Source organism: Melanotaenia boesemani, chromosome 5 (assembly GCF_017639745.1).
Source record: "Melanotaenia boesemani isolate fMelBoe1 chromosome 5, fMelBoe1.pri, whole genome shotgun sequence".
Taxonomy (NCBI): Eukaryota; Metazoa; Chordata; class Actinopteri; order Atheriniformes; family Melanotaeniidae; genus Melanotaenia; species Melanotaenia boesemani.
In genome coordinates this window covers 39269082-39273619 of record NC_055686.1, presented here as the reverse complement: position 1 = coordinate 39273619, position 4538 = coordinate 39269082, and the positions used below count along the sequence as shown (strand labels likewise).

General features: G+C 38.5%; 1 long non-coding RNA gene across 2 annotated transcripts; it reads left to right on the top strand.

The window, feature by feature from the left end:
* The first annotated feature begins 2615 nt into the window (after positions 1-2615).
* On the top strand, positions 2616-4284 carry LOC121640757. 2 transcript variants are annotated; one of them, XR_006010567.1, is made up of 3 exons: positions 2786-2805; positions 2866-3244; positions 4008-4284. It is a non-coding gene; the product is annotated as an uncharacterized LOC121640757 (long non-coding RNA). The 2 variants fall into 2 exon arrangements; XR_006010566.1 differs by having other exon boundaries at positions 2616-3244.
* The last annotated feature ends 254 nt before the right edge of the window (positions 4285-4538 follow it).

The window sequence follows — 4538 nt, the reverse complement described above, 5'->3', positions numbered from 1 at the left end:
TTAAGGGGAAAAATTAAGAAAAAACAAGTAAAAGTTCAGACTTTGTTGTCAGGATGTAAAATATCAACCTTTAAGACTGTCCAGATGTCCACAGGATCATCAGTATGCATGACGTCAGGAACATTGGTGATTCCTGTCTTAAAAGGTTAAACAAACAAAGATAAAAAGCAAGAGCAAAAGACTTCCAACCTTCCACAACTGAGGCAAAGTAAATTTAATTAAAGTTGATGTAAAGTTTTAAAGCTGGTTTAAAGTATAAAGCCCATATATTTGTCGGACCCATTTTAAAACAGGTTTCTGGGGTTTTCTTTTCAGAACTTTTAAGTTAGTATTGACTCCAGACATCGAATATATGCACTCTAGCAAAGGAAAGTTTGTTTTTTTTAATTCTCAAATTCTTTAATTCTTTTTAATTCTCAAAAGAAATCCCCCATTTTCAGCATCAGTAGGAAAGTGGGGAGGTTAGCACCACGGCCTCACAGCAAGAAGCTCGCTGGTTCGAGCCCGGCTGGGGGAAGGTTTGAACAGTGGCCTTTCTGTGTGGAGTTTGCATGTTCTCCCTGTGTTTGCCTGGGTCTTCTCCGGTTAATTGGTTTGGGTTAATTGGTCACTAAATACTCAATGACTGTGAGCATGATTGGTTGTTAGTCTCTGCGTTGGCCCTGTGGTTGACTGGCGACCTATCCAGGGTGCACTCTGCCTCTCACCTGCTAATTGCTGGGATGGACTCCAGCTTCCTGTCTCCCTACAGCGGTATAGAAAATGAATAAATGAACAAAAGAATGAACGATTAGTCTTTTTTGTCCTTCCAAGAGTTTGCCTCAGTTGAAATAGTGTAGTGGATTCATAAACGTTTTAGTATGCGTATAAATATCATCAGGTGATCGATTAAAATGATGATGTCAGGCTTGTGCTGACTTTTAATTGGTGTGTTTGCTATTTGAGTTATAATACCAAACCTAACTGGTTAAATAAAATAAAAAAATGTTACCTCTTTTATGTGCATATGGGAAAGATGCCAACATTTAGACTGACATCAGTCTGAAACGCAAAGTCATTAATGTCTTGATTTCATTCATATTTCTGTCCCAGATAGTAGTTGCATGTCATACCAACAAAAACAAAGCTAACGACAAGATGAGGCGTGAGAAGGCTGAAAATGGTACGCTCTAAAAACAGACTGGAAGATGTTGGAAGAGTGTCTCACACACAGAGAGAAAGACAAAATAAGAATGTGTGAGATTACAGCGGCAGAACAAAACAAAAGAAATGTGATGCTGGGAGTGAATGAGGAAATGTGAGGAGGTGTTTGAGATGTTCTGGGGATAAAAGGAGATGGTAAAATAATGGAAGGAAGGAGAGGCAGCGAAGAAGAGGTGTTAGACAGGGAAAATGTGAGAAAAGAAAATGAGAGGTTGCTAGGTAATCCTTTTTTATTCTTTATACATAATTTTGAACAGATGGTACTTGAAAGTACAAGTAGCATCGCAGCAATGATTTTACAGCAGAGCCTCTGGTTCTTATTTCTTCTCCTGCTGAGAATTGCTGTTACATTTAGAAAAAAATTTCAGGGTATATTTAGCAAGTCGCAAAGAAGGTTTGAATTAGTGACTTGTAGATACCACAGGTTTATATGTCACTTCCGAATTTTCAAGCCAAAATGGGTCCAGTGCCTTTTCAGGGATGATGCTACGGCCACTAATAAGTTGGTTGTGTAGAAAACCAGCTTTTCCAAAGGCAGGAAGTCACCACGCAGCTACGCCGGGATGCAAAATAAACACATCTTCCAATACATGTTTGAACCTACATAGAGAAAACTATGTGGGCTGGACGGATTAGTTTGTTTTGGTTTTTCAATCCAAGCCAATGTTTTCCAGTCTAGTGTGGAATCAACCCCAACTAGCGTTTATTTATGAACAGGATTTGTAAATGCTGTTAAAATATATATATATATATGCAATAATAAAACATGTTTTGAAACCCAGAACTACATTGAAGTAAAAATGGTGATTGTGCTCTATCCAACACAGTGGCCTGCGATCCCAGTTTAACCAGTAATAGAAGTTTAAACAGCAGGAAAATGATGAGACAGCTGAGCTTATGTTCTAATACTGCTGCTTCAGCTTCACATTCATCCAAATAAAGCTCAGTTTTATTTATTTTTTTGTTTGAATTAAGCAGAATGTGGTGGTTTTAGTCATGGTAGCCCAATCCTTTTATGAGGTCTAGTTGGTCTACTCCACCCCTGACATAAGTGGCTCTTTGTTCTTGGCCACTACAGAGTTGTTTATTTTGTTTTGTTTTTTGGCTGGATCCATATCTTTGGCAGTGGAAATGGAAATAACTGGTTTCCAGTTCCAGTCGGAACCAGCACTGGAACTGCTGAAATAGTGAAACCTTTATTGATGGTTGCCACTAAGTTCCTACTTAAACTTGTCATCTTTTGCTTTTGGTTCTTACTGTTTAATTTGCACTCTCTTTAACGGAGATTATATGATGGCCGACAGGTGCAAACACACTGCAAATACAGAAACATGGTGCATAAATGAAAACAACTACAAGATAAAAATGCTGCAAATTCACTGACACAATGGAAGTGCTCCGGGTTTCTAGGGTCCGTGGTGCGTTTTCACCTGACAGACAGACAACGGTGAGGCGGGAAGTTTGAGCAGAGCGCAGGCAGAGAAACTACATTAAGGTACGTATTTTTATCTATTTATTTATTACATTTGACCTAAATCTTGTACAATATTAAAAAAAGATCAGCTGATTTAAGTTATTGACATAAGCATAGTAGAAACTTTGGTAATGTTAGTGTATCCGGAGTGTTGACGTTAGCTAACCTTCCTTTTCCTTTTTCCTTAGTGTTTTGATAGCACTTAACGCTAGTTTCCCTCGACCTCACTTACACATATGGATATGAATAACAGAGAGAACACAAGGAGATGGCAATAAAGCACTTGTTAAACTAATTTTAGTTTGGGTCCTGGGGCGCTACAACTTTAGCAATATGAAGGAAAACAAAAGATCCACCATCTCTGACATAACCTTACAGACGCTGCAAACTGTCCTCTTCATTTCCCACAGATGTGCTGTCCATTCTGTGCATCGATGGTAACAGGTTCCTCGGCCTTTTGTTGTGTATGTGGGAGAAATATTTCATTTCTAAAAGATGCTGCAAACACTCCTGCCGAGATGCCCACGGGCAGTGGACATCCCAATGCACAGCCAAGCGCCAGTACAGGTAAACAGTTTTGTTTTTTTTTAAAAAAGCTAGTAAAAGACTTGGTTACAAATACATTTTGGCACCATGTTGTTTAGTTGCAAGCATATATAAGGTGTTCTAAAATACCTGCAATGAAGTTTAATGATTAACATTTTAGTAAGGTCAAAGGGGATCTGTCATTCAAATTGTCCTGCTCCATCGTTTATCCTCCACAAGAGCTTTGCACGAGTCTTCGTTATGATTTTAATTTTTACTTGGCTCTTGATGCAACCCCTCAGTTTAGCTGTCTTTATGTCTAACTGTCTGAAACTGTTATAGCTCTACAGGAGCTGTCCTGATCAGTTAGCTCCTGAAAATTTTTTCTATTTCTGGAGCAATTAACAAATGATATATAGTAACCAAGGGTTTGTGAGCGTATGGAATTAAGGATATTTTACAAGATGACATCAGCTCAGGCTTAAAAATCTAGCAGAGGCTGATGCCATCTTTGCTCAGGGATTACTTTGTCATACATTTACCTCATACGTTTAAACTTTGGCCGTGTTTTAATTTCTCTTTGTAGCAGTAAGATCAGGTGTAGAGTCCCTTCTCAAATTTAGGGAAATAAAAGAGAGGGAGAGAAAGACATTTTCAAAGATACGTCTTAGGTCTAAGAAGGAACAGAAAAAAGTGAAGGTATGCTCACACACTTGTTGACCAACGGACATTCATATACTGTAAAATAACAGATTGTATCAATAAGTTAAATGTTATTTATTTCTTTGTTCTTCCATATCTTTAGATTTATGTAGGATTAATGAAGATGAATGGCGACTCCTTGAAGCCTGTTAGAGGAAAGTCACTTCCGCTTGACATCCAACCTGAGTGGTCGTCTGAACAGCTGCTGGCTGCTGCCACAAGGAAACTGAAAGATTTTAACCAGGACATGGAAGATGCTCCCCACGTTTTGTTGTACCCTGATGCCCTGAGGAAGTTACAAACATCCCAGGAGCAGACATCCCTTTCAACATGCAGAAATACAAGGAGGCAGTTGGAAAGGCCTACCAGAGGATAACAATGTACATTTGCACGGCTAAGGGTTTTGCAAACAGCTGTAATTGCTTTTACATAATTTCCACCACTGGGATAATCCAGAAGTTTGTATGTTTAAGGCCTTGGAGGCAAACAACTACCTGACATGAAAATGAGTGGTTGGATCAGAAAAGACCATTTACTTTTTACTATTTACACCAACATGACAGAAATTCTTTTAAGATCCATTCTTCATTTTATTCTAGATTTAAATATATCAACAATTCCTTTAAACCTGAAA